At 48.7% G+C, this 12,164-nt stretch overlaps 1 protein-coding gene across 2 annotated transcripts in view; it reads left to right on the plus strand.

Moving 5' to 3' along the window:
- Window positions 1-12,164, plus strand: part of spdl1 (spindle apparatus coiled-coil protein 1) — a 177,549-nt gene that overhangs the window by 132,519 nt on the left and 32,866 nt on the right. The window lies entirely within an intron of this gene.

The raw sequence follows: 12,164 nt of genomic DNA on the forward strand, positions 1-12,164 counted from the left end.
CCACTGTTCCACGGCCAGGACGAAAGCCACACTGTTCCTCCTGAATCCGAGGTTCGACCTCCCGACGGACCCTCCTCTCCAGCACCCCTGAATAGACCTTACCAGGGAGGCTGAGGAGTGTAATTCCCCTGTAATTGGAACACACTCTCCGGTCTCCCTTCTTAAAGAGGGGAACCACCACCCCAGTCTGCCAATCCAGAGGCACTGTCCCCGATGTCCACGCGATGTTGTAGAGACGTGTCAGCCATGACAGCCCCACAACATCCAGAGCCCTTAAGAAATCCGGGCGGATCTCATCCACCCCCGGGGCCTTGCCACCGAGGAGTTTTTTAACTACCTCAGTGACTTCGACCCCAGAGATTGGAGAGTCCGCCTCAGAGTCCCCAGGCCCTGCTTCCACAATGGAAGGCGTGTAGGTGGAATTGAGGAGGTCTTCGAAGTATTCTCCCCACCGACACACGACGTCCCGAGTCGAGGTCCGCAGCACGCCATCTCCACTGTAAACAGTGTTGACGTTGCACTGCTTCCCCCTCCTGAGACGCCGGATGGTGGACCAGAATTTCCTCGAAGCCGTCCGGAAGTCATTCTCCATGGCCTCGCCGAACTCCCCCCACGCCCGGGTTTTTGCCTCAGCAACCGCCGAAGCCGCGTTCCGCTTGGCCATCCGGTACCCGTCAGCTGCCTCCGGAGTCCCGCAGGCCAAAACGGCCCGATAGGACTCCTTCTTCAGCTTGACGGCATCCCTGGTGGACACCAGCGGGTTCGGGGATTGCCGCCACGACAGGCACCAATGACCTTACGGCCACAGCTCCGGTCGGCCGCCTCAACAATGGAGGCGCGGAACAAGGTCCACTCGGACTCAATGTCCCCCGCCTCCCCCGGGACGTGGGAAAAGCTCTGCCGGAGGTGGGAGTTGAAGCTCTTCCTGATAGGGGATTCCGCCAGACGTTCCCAGCAGACCCTCACAGAGCGTTTGGGTCTGCCAGGTCGGACCGGCATCTTCCCCCACCATCGGAGCCAACCCACCACCAGGTGGTGATCAGTTGACAGCTCCGCCCCTCTCTTCCCCCGAGTGTCCAAAACATGCGGCCGCAAATCCGATGACACGACTACAAAGTCGATCATCGAACTGCGGCCTAGGGTGTCCTGGTGCCAAGTGCACACATGGACACCCTTATGTTTGAACATGGTGTTCGGGGGGGGCATTCCTCCCAATCACGCCCTTCCAGGTCTCACTGTCATTGCCCACGTGAGCATTGAAGTCACCCAGTAGAACGATGGAGTCCCCAGAAGGAGCGCTCTCCAGCACTTCCTCCAGGGACTCCAAGAAGGGTGGGTACTCTGAGCTGCCGCTTGGTGCATAGACACAAACAACAGTCAGGACCCGTCCCCCCACCCGAAGGCGGAGGGAGGCTACCCTCTCGTTCACCGGGGTGAACCTCAATGTGCAGGCGCCCAGCCGGGGGGCAATAAGTATACCCACACCTGCTCGACGCCTCTCATCATGGGCAACTCCAGAGTGGAAGAGAGTCCAGCCCCTCTCGAGAGGGCTTGTACCGGAACCCAAACTGTGCGTGGAGGCAAGTCCGACTATATCTAGTAGGAACCTTTCTGCCTCGCACACCAGCTCGGGCTCCTTTCCAGCCAGAGAGGTGACATTCCATGTCCCAAGAGCCAGCTTCTGCAGCCGGGGATCAGACCGCCAAGGACCCTGCCTTTGGCCGCCGCCCAGCTTGCACTGCACCCGACCCCTTTGGCCCCTCCCACAGGACTATAACTATCTATTATAGCGTTAACAAAGTACAAGGAAAGACGTGGGTTTGGTAAACGGATCTTTATTTAACAAAATAAGAGTTCAATGAGCCAACAAATACTGAACTGGAACGATAAAAACATATACAAGTTGCTACACGAAATAAAATATATCAAATAACTATAACAAATACACTGCTCAAAAAAATTAAAGAAACAGTTTTTTATCAGGGTATGGCATGAATTCAATTACACTTTTCTGATAAGGTTTTGGTCAGGTACGTGGCAGAGGGGGTTGTTAATCAGTTTCAGCTGCCTTGGTGTTGATGGAATTAACAACAGGTGCACTAGAGGGGCAACAATGAGATGGTCCCCAAAACAGGACTGGTTTTGCAGGTGGAGGCAATTTCAAGTTCCTGCCTCTTGATCTTTTTTAACTGTTTTTCCACAAGTGTTGGCTTTAGCAAGAGTCATTATCACGACTGGGAGCATGAGGCGATTTCTTCACCCTCCTGAAGTTGCGCAGATTGTCCAACTTCTCCAGGATGTCACATCCATGCGTGCTGTTGCAAGAAGATTTGATGTGTCTCCCAGTACAATCTCCAGAGCATGGAGGAGATTCCAGGAGACAGGCAGTTACTCTAGGAGAGCTGGACAGGGCCGTAGACGGTCCTCATTCCATCAGCAGGACCGATATCTGCTGCTTTGTGCTAGGGGGAACAGGTTGAGCACTGCCCGATTCCTACAGAATGACCTCCAGCAGGCTACTGGTGTGAATGTCTCTGCCCAAACAGTCAGAAACAGACTTCAAGAGGGTGGCCTCAGGGCACGACGTCCTGTAGTGTGCCCTGTGCTCACTGCTCAGCACCGTGGAGCTTGATTGGCATTTGCCATAGAACACCAGAATTGGGAAGTCCGCCACTGGCGCCCTGCACTTTTCACAGATGAGAGCAACTTTACCTTGAGCACCTGTGATAGTCGTGAAAGGGTCTGGAGAAGCCAAGGAGAGCGCTATGCTGCCTGCAACATCATTCAGCATGACCGGTTCAGTGGTGGGTCAGTGATGGTCTGGGGAGGCATTTCCATGGAGGAACGAACAGATCTCTACAGGCTAGAGAACGGCAGTCTGACTGCCATTAGGTATTGGGATGAAATCCTTGCACCCATGGTCAGACCCTACGCTGGTGCAGTAGGTCCTGATCCACGACAATGCCTGGCCTCATGTGGCAAGAGTATGCAGACAGTATCTGGAGGATGAAGGAATTGACACAATTGAATGGCCCTCACGATCACCTGATCTAAACCCGATAGAACACCTCTGGTACATAATGTTTTGGTCCATCAGACACCGCCAGGTTGCTCCTCAGACTTTACAGGAGCTCACTGATGCTCTTAGACAGATATGGGAGGACATCCCACAAGACACCCTCCGTCGTCTCATTAGGAGCATGCCGCGACATTGTCAAGCATGCATACAAGCACGTGGGGGCCACACAAGATATTGAAAAGAATTTTGAGTTGCAGAAATTGAATTTAGGCAAAATGGATGAGCCTGCCACATCATTTTTTCACTTTGATTTTTGGGGTGTCTAACGACTGAGCCCTCTGTAGGCCGAAAACATTTATTTCCATCAAAAGATGTGGCATCCTTTTGTTCCTGAGACGTTAAACTGTCCATATCAGTATCGATATCGCCCCCCAAAAAAATCACCATTGAAATCTGATGTGTTTTCAAAGTGTTCCTTTCATTTTTGTGAGCAGTGTAGTTCACCGCCACACGGCCCCAAGCACCGGCATGGACTTCCAGGCGTGTGGCGGCGTTGACTTCCATCCCCGGAGGTGGCACTTCCAGCCACGGAGGTGAAAGAGAGCTCCATAGAATAGGACCGGGCGTGCGTAAAAGCCATGTCCGAGCCCCGTCCCCGGACAGCCACCAGGCCGCGCGCCGGCCACCGACTTCCATCCACAGAGGTGAAAGAGAGCTCCGTAGAGTAGGACCGGGCATGCGTAAAAGCCTTGTCCGAGGCCCATCCACCGTCCCCGGACAGCCACCCGGCCGAGCGCCGGCCCCGACTTCTATCCACGGAGGTGAAAGACAGCTCCGGAGAGTAGGACCGGGCGTGCGTAAAAGCCATAATCGTTTTTCAAACCTTCTGTGTCACTCCAAATCATTAAATCCTTCAAATTCTTCGTCCTCCGTGTCACTTACAAACAAAGCCGCTAATGATGCCGGTAGTACGTGGAGGGATCTTCGTCATCCTGTGATCTAATCTTTGTCCTTTATGTAAGCAACCGCCGTGCCGCGCCGCGCCGCGCCGCTGACCTCACTTGAAACTCAAATTACAGTAATCCCTGCTACATCGCGGTTCGTTTATCGCGGTTTCACTTTTTTTATTTTTTTTATTTTGCAAATGTGTGAAAACATTCACATATAAGTCTTTCCTCAGTATAAGTTGCCCAACCCCCCCCCCCTATGAAAAAAACCGCGATTTATAGTCCGAAAAATACGGTATGTCCAAAGTCCGGCCCGCGGGCCGCATTTTAAACTGGCCCGAAGCATTCTGTAATAAATTCAATGATAAGTGGCCCGCTGGCACTGTCGCGGGGACCTGTGCGCCCCAGAGCGAGCCACAGAAATGCAACACGTCCTAACGAACGCGCACATGAGCCAGCGCTAGCACTCATGATCGGTTGCGAGCGTGTCTCCCCGTTCCTTCCCAGTTCACGCGCACACAAGTGTCCGTTTGCAAGATAATCAGTGACACAGACACTTCCTCATTCAAATGTCAACATACCAAGGGCTAAGGCAACGCAAAAATCAAGTGACGCTGCACAGGGAAAGGCAAAAAAAAAAAAAAACACGTACAACTGGTGAGAGCTGTCTACTTCGTACTAACTCTACACACTACTATGTGTCCGCGCCGCCCACTGACAGTGATCGCAAACAACAAAAAGACTATGGATTATTATTTTGTGATTATGAAGTGATTTGTTGCGTATGAAGTTGAAATAAAAAAGATAAAACGGAGAATGATTTAATTTGGATTAAAAATCTGACATGATGCAACCTGGCCTGTTTACTGCAGTCACAAACACAACAATATACAACAATAATACAACAATAACCATAATAAAACAAACTTAATACAGCTAATAAAAAAATCATTCAACTTTCATAAAATTGTTCATTTGTATTTAATTTATTATTATTTTAATCTTTAACTTTTCTGGTATTGCAATTGACAATAGATTCTAGTTTGCAATATCAACCTATATGGAGACAGCAAAGGATATAGTTACATATTTACAAGTCCATTTATAATGGTAATGGTTCGAGGAATGTCGTGCGAATGGTCGGCCCCTATACATTTTCATCTCACCAAATTTGGCCCGCTTTGCAAAAGGTTTGGACACCCCTGCTTAAATGCAAATAAGATTTTATTTATTTATTTATTTATTTTATCTAACCTTTATTTATCCAGGCAAACAAGAACAAGTTCTTATTTACAACTGCAGCCTGACAAGATACTTCACACCCCACTCCCTCCAGGCCCCAAGATGTGCACCTCCCTTTCCGGTCGGACATATGTATTTGTTTTTTTTTTGCCGAGGTAGCGTTTACTTGCGCCGCAAACGTTTTGATTGGTTAAAAGTTGTCAACGGCAGAAGACTTGTCCATACATACATAACACGTTACAAAATAAATCCCCTCACAATATTTTTGAACACGTCTTGTAAACAAGCACTGCAGTCAAGTTAACCAATAAGATAATCCTAGCGTTAGCAATAAGCTAATGAATGCATTTAACACATTGTGTTCCCCAAGAATAATACAGCACCTTCGATGCAATTAATCTGATACAACTACTCAAAATACACCCACATGAAGTGAAAACATAGAGCGCACAGCTCTAAAATAAGCAGAAAGACTGACACTAATGCTATAAAAACGAGTGCATCATAGACACGCAATAATATGAAAGTTAAATAGTTTATCATTTTGTCAAGCTTACCGCTTTACTGTGTTTGTGGTTTCCATAGTTTGAAGGAACTGAACCCTCAATGAAACAAAGTCTCTCGGCGAATCCTTCTCTATACTGACAAGATTTCTGAAACACTCGTCCTTGAACAAGCAGGACTTTGCCCACAGATGTGGGAACACTGCTTAAAAAATGAAATTTGACCATTACTAACCATTCCCACACTGTTCTGTGCATGTATTGTACCTTTACAGTAAATAAAAGAACAAACACATGATATTTTCACGCCCCGACTCCTTTTGCAATGGTTGGTGCGCGTGGCCGGCTGCCGCGTCCTGTACTTGAACACAGTCACATTCGCAGTAACGCACATTGCTCAGAGGCACACCTTCAGGGCTCATTGCTGGTGTCCTGCGCGCGTAGGAAAAAAAAAACCTTCTGTCCTGACTCCTGGATGGCAAAATTTGTTCATTACAGCAGCCCAGCATCGGAAAAACAACGAGAACAGCAATATAATAAGTAACCAGAATACACCATCAAAAGAAACTTTATACTTAAAAAAATGTACAGATCAAATCAAACCAATCTTTAATTGCCAAGTTTGAGCATGCCAAACAAGGAATTTGACTCCAGTACATCTCGGCCTCTGTACAACATTTAGGTAGCTAACAACATTCAGGACAACATGTGCAAACATTTATAATTATTCTCAAACATCCCCTGATCTTAAACTCCCAGGAGGGCAAGGACAAACTCAAAACTCCTACTAGGGAAAATGAGAAACCTTGAGAAGAAACCACAGGATCTCTCTTCCAGGATGACCAGGCTGCAATGGATGCAGAGGACACATAGTACATAGTACTTATTAGTGTTATTGCACAGTAATGACTCTGAGACTCTATGAGTGATGTGAGTTCATCAGAGCGACAGCCTGGGGGCAGAAGCTGTGTCTGTGTCTGCTGGTTTTGGCGTACAGCGCTCTGTAATGCCGTCCGGAGGGGAGTAGTTCGAACAGACTGCGACCTGGGTGAGAAGGGTCTGTAGTGATGTTACTTGCACGTTTCCTGGTCCTGGACAGGTACAAGTCCTGGATAGATGAAAGGTTGGTCCCGATTATCTTTTCTGCAATCCTGTGCTTGTCTTGTTTGGTGGCCGATCCAAACTAGACAGTGATGGAGGTGCAGAGGATAGACTGGATGATGGCAGTATAGAAGGTCTTCAGCAGCTTCTGTGGCAGGTTGAACTTCCTGAGCTGTCTCAGAAAGTACAGCCTCCGCTGGGCCTTCTTCCGGATAGAGTCTATGTGGCTGGTCCATTTCAGGTCCCGAGAGATTGTGGATGCCAGGAACTTGAAGGTGTCTGTGGAGAGAATAGTATTACTGTGGATAGTGAGGGGTGGAAGTGGTGAAGGGTCTCTCCTGAAGTCCACTGTCATCTCCACGATCTTGAGCGAGTTCAGCTGCTGGTGGTTTTGCCTGCACCAGTGGACCAGCCGCTCCACCTTCTGTCTGTACGAAGTCTCGTCACCGTCCCGGATCAGTCCGATGACACTGGTGTCGTCCGCATACTTCAAGACCTTCACAGAAGAGCCGCCTGAGGAGCAATCGTTAGTGTTGAGAGAGAAGAGCAGTGGGGAGAGGACGCACCGCTGGGGGGCGCCAGTATTAGTGGTCCGGGTGTCAGATGTGATGGTCCCCAGCCTCACCTGCTGCCTCCTGTTGGTCAGGAAGCTGGTGATGCACTGACAGGTAGAGTTAGGCACCGCGAGCTGGATGAGCTTCTGGTGGAGGATTTCAAGATTGATGGTATTGAACACCGAGCTGAAGTCCACAAATAGGATCCTGGCGTACGTACCTGGGGTGTCCAGGTGGTGCAGGATGTATTGCAGCCCCATGTTGACCGCATCGTCCACCGACCTGTTTGCCCGGTAGGCAAACTGCAGAGGGTCGAGCAGGGGGCCCGTGATGACCTTCAGGTGGTTCAACACTAACCTCTCGAAGGATTTCATGACCACAGATGTCAGGGCGACAGGTTTATAGTCATTCAAACCTGTGATGGCGGGCTTCATGGCCACCGGTACGATGATGGAGCTCTTGAAGCACGAGGGCACCTCACACAGCTCTCGGGAAAGGTTGAAGATCCGTGAAAAGGTGGGTGCCAGTTGTTCAGCAAAGACTTTCAGGCAGAGGGTGACACGCCGTCTGGGCCTGGTGCCTTCCTGACCTTTTGTCTCCGAAACATCTGACACACCTTCTCCTCGCGAATCTGAAGTGCGGGCGCGGCTTCTGTAAGAGAGAGAGTAGGTGATAACGATGATGGAGGTGTGGAGAGGAGGGTTGTGGGGGAGGTGTGTATGTCGATTGTGATGCAGGAGGTCCTGTTGTGTGGGTGGACTGTTCAAACCTGCAGTAAAACCTGTTAAGCTGGTTTGCAAGCCTTAGGTTCTCCACAGGTTGTATCCGTGATGCTCTGCAGACCTTTACACACTGTCGGGGGATCAGGATTGGCAGAGAGGTGTCTCTCCAGGCTCTCCCCATAACACCTCTTGGCTTCCCTGATCTCTCGGTTCAGTGTGTTCCTGGTCTGCCTGAACAGGTCCCTGTCCCCACTCCTGTAGGCCTCCTCCTTGGCTTTGCGCAGCATCCTGTGGGTTGGTGTCAACCAAGGTTTGTCGTTGTTGTACGTGCCGAAGGTCTTAGTCTGCACACACAAGTACTCACAAAAGCTGATGTATGATAAGACAGTATCGGTGCGTTCATGCAGGTCTGAAGTTGCAGCTTAAAAAAAAAACAATTGGTGCAGTCAAAGCAGGCTTGGAGGTCCTGCTATGACTCCATTGTCCACTTCCTCACATTCCTCACCACAGGCTTAGAAGTTTTTAATTTCTGCCTATAGGTTGGGATCAGATGAACTAGACAGCGGTCCGAGGGTCCTAAAGCTGCACGTGGCACAGAGCGGTATGCGTCCTTTATTACGATGTAGCAGTGGTCCAGTGTCTGCGTCCCTCTGGTGGGACACGTTATGTGCGGTCTGTATTTGGGGAGCTCATATGCGAGGTTCGCCCTGTTAAAATCACCCTAAACAATGATTAGTGAGTTTGGTATTATTTTCTCCATGTCTGTTACCTGATCAGCCAGCAGCTGCATGGCTTCGATTGCCCTTGCGTGTGGTGGAATGTAAACAGCTACCATTACGATCAAGGAGAGCTCACGTGGTGAATAAAACAGCCGGAGGTTTATCAAAAGTGTTTCTAGGAGAGGGTTGCAAGACTCTTTCAACACCGTGACATCAGTACACCAACGTTCATTAATGTAGAAACATCGGTAGCTCTACGGCGTGGTGGGGGGTGCGTCCGTCAAGCCACGTTTCAACAAAGCACAGGGCGGCCAGTGTTCCTTGAAATGAGAAGCAGCAGTTCGTCCATCTTGTTCGCCAGAGAGCGGACATTCGCCAGATGAATTGATGGTAGGGGAGAACGGAGCCCTCTCTGCCTCAGCTTCATGAGGGCTCCGGCGCACTTGCCACGCCGCTGTCTTCGGCATGCTAGCTTGTAGAGCGCCGCCGCTCCAGCCAAAATCATCGTCAAGCAGTCTGGGTCAGAGAAAACTGGAGAGAAAGTACCAGGAGAAGACTGTCCGATGTTTAACAGTTCTTCTCTGGTAAAAGTGATTTCTGGGCAGCAGAAGACGCAGATAACACACAAAATTAGACCAAGTAGCAGAGAGCGAGTCACCGAGGCGGCCATCCGCGGCACCATCTTGAATAGCTACTATTCGTAATATACATAATATGGACAATCCAAATATCAATGATATGAATTTTGTACACAACATACACAATATGCATTTACAGTGGGGCAATAAAGTATTTAGTCAGCCACCAAATGTGCAAGTTCTTCCACTTACAAGATGAGATGCCTGTAATCTTCATCATAGGTACACTTCAACTATGAGAGACAAAATAATATAAAAAAACAAAATCCAGAAAATCACATTGTCTGATTTTTAAGGAATTTATTTGCAAATTATGACGGAAAATAAATATTTGGTCAATAACTAAAGTTAACATTAATACTTTGTTATATACCCTTTGTTGGCAATGCCAGACATCAAACATTTTCTGTAAGTCTTCACAAGGTTTTCACTCGCTGTTGCTGGTACATTGGCCCATTCCTCCAAGCAGATCTCCTCAAGAGCAGTGATGTTTTGGGGCTGTCGCTGGGCCACAATGGCCAAGACCAAAGTGCGGTCAAAGGACACCAGAAAAAAAATTGTAGACCTGCACCAGCCAGGGAAGACTAAATCTGCAATAGGCAAGCAACTTGGTGTGAAGAAATCAACTATGGGAGCAATTATTAGAAAATGGAAGACATACAAGACCACTGATGATCTTCCTCGATCTGGGGCTCCACGCAAGATCCCACCCTGTGGGGTCAAAATGATTACAAGAGCGGTGAACAAAAATCCCAGAAACACACGGGGGGGACCTAGTGAATGACCTGCAGAGAGCTGGGACCAAAGTAACAAAGACTACCATCAGTAACACACTATGTCACCAGGGACTCGAATCTTGCAGTACATCTGAAGTTTGCTAGAGAGCATTTGGATGGTCCAGAAGAGGATTGGGAGAATGTCATAAGGTCTGATGAAACCAAAATAGAACTGTTTGGTAACAACTCAACTTGTTGTGTTTGGAGGAGAAAGAATGCAGAGTTGCATCCAAAGAACACCATACCTACTGTGAAGCATGGGGGTGGAAACATCATGCTTTGGGGCTGATTTTCTGCAAGGGGACCAGAACAACATATCCAAGGAAAGAATGAATTGGGGCCATGTATTGTGAGATTTTGAGTGAAAACTTCCTTCCATCAGCAAGAGCAATGAAGATGAAACGTGGCTTGGTCTTTCAGCATGACAATATTCTCAAACACACCACCCGGCAGTGCAGGCTGGATGGTGTTGAACGCAATGGAGAAGTCAAAGAAAATGACCTCACAGTGTTCTCTGCCTGTGCTAGATAAGAGAGGGATCTGTGTAGCAAGTGAATAACGGTGTCATCCACTTTGATACCGGGCCTGTAGGTGAATTGTATGGGTCCAGCTCTGAGGTGTTGCAGGATGAGCCTCTCCATGGTCTTCATCAGATCTGAGGTCAGGGCGACAGGTCTGTGGTGGTTAGGCCTACTAGAGTGCGTGATCTTTGGCACGGGAACCGCACAGGATGTCATCCACAATTCAGGAACCCTTTAGGTTCAGGATGAAGATATGCAGAACAACATTACAGAGCTGGTCTGCACAGTCCCTGAGCAGTCTGGAGCCAATTCTATCCGGTCCTGCTGCCTTCCTGATTTTTGTTTTCCTCAGCTGCCATCTCACCTGTTGAGCCGTGAGGTGGACGTGTGGCTGGATTGAGGCAGAAGATGGGGGGGCTCCGTTGTGGGTGCCGATGAAACAAAGAGTGCAGGTGGCGATGAGTGAACATCGCGATGACTTCACTCAAGTCATGAGTTCACTCATGAGTTCAGGTGGCGATGAGAGGATCCAGGTGAGGGTGGAGGCAATATACGGTGGAGGCGATATATGGTGGTGGTTAGATTGTAGCTGGGGCGGGGGATTTAACGACCCAGAGTTAAATTTATTGAGGAACAAATTCAGGTCTTTAACCACCCCCAGTCAGCAGGAACTGTAGCGCTCCCATTGTTCTCAAAGTGAACAGAGATTTTATTAATAGTACTTCCATATTTCTCAAACTTAGTTTTGTTAGAGATGTTCCTCTAACCTCCTCCTGAATCTTTCTTTGACCTACCAGATCTTGTATTTAAGATTGTTCTGCATTCTCGTCAATTTCTCCCGATCTCCAGATAAAAAAGCTCTCTTTTTCTTGCTCAGCAGGGCCTCCATCTCTGGGGTCACCCACGTTTTGTTGTTGGAGAAGCACCGTACCTTCTTAGTTGGTACAGTGTTATCCACACAGAAGTTGATATATTGGGTGAGGGCATCGATGTCTCACCGTGAGGGCTACAAAGTTCTTGCAAGTCTCTGCATTTAAAACGGTATCTCAGGGCTTCACTGCAGCCCTCAGACCACAGCCTTATCACCTTTTTAGTGGGGTGTTTCCTCGTCACCATGGGGTTGTAAGCGGGGTGAAGCAAGATGGACTGTCCATAATAAACACCATATTCAAACACAAGGTTGTCCGTGTGCGCACTTGGCACCAGAACACCCTAGGCCACAGTTTGATAATCGACTTTGTAGTCATGTCATTGGATTTGCGGCCACATTTTTTTGGACACTAGGGTGAAGATAAGGGCAGAGCTTTCAAATGATCACCAACTGGTGGTATGTTGGCTCCGATGGTGGGGGAGGATGTCAGTCCGACCTAGCAGACACAAATGTATTGTGAGGCAACGTCTGGCAGAATCCCCTGTCAGAAA

This window comes from Syngnathus acus, chromosome 10 (genome assembly GCF_901709675.1).
Source record: "Syngnathus acus chromosome 10, fSynAcu1.2, whole genome shotgun sequence".
NCBI lineage: Eukaryota > Metazoa > Chordata > Actinopteri > Syngnathiformes > Syngnathidae > Syngnathus > Syngnathus acus.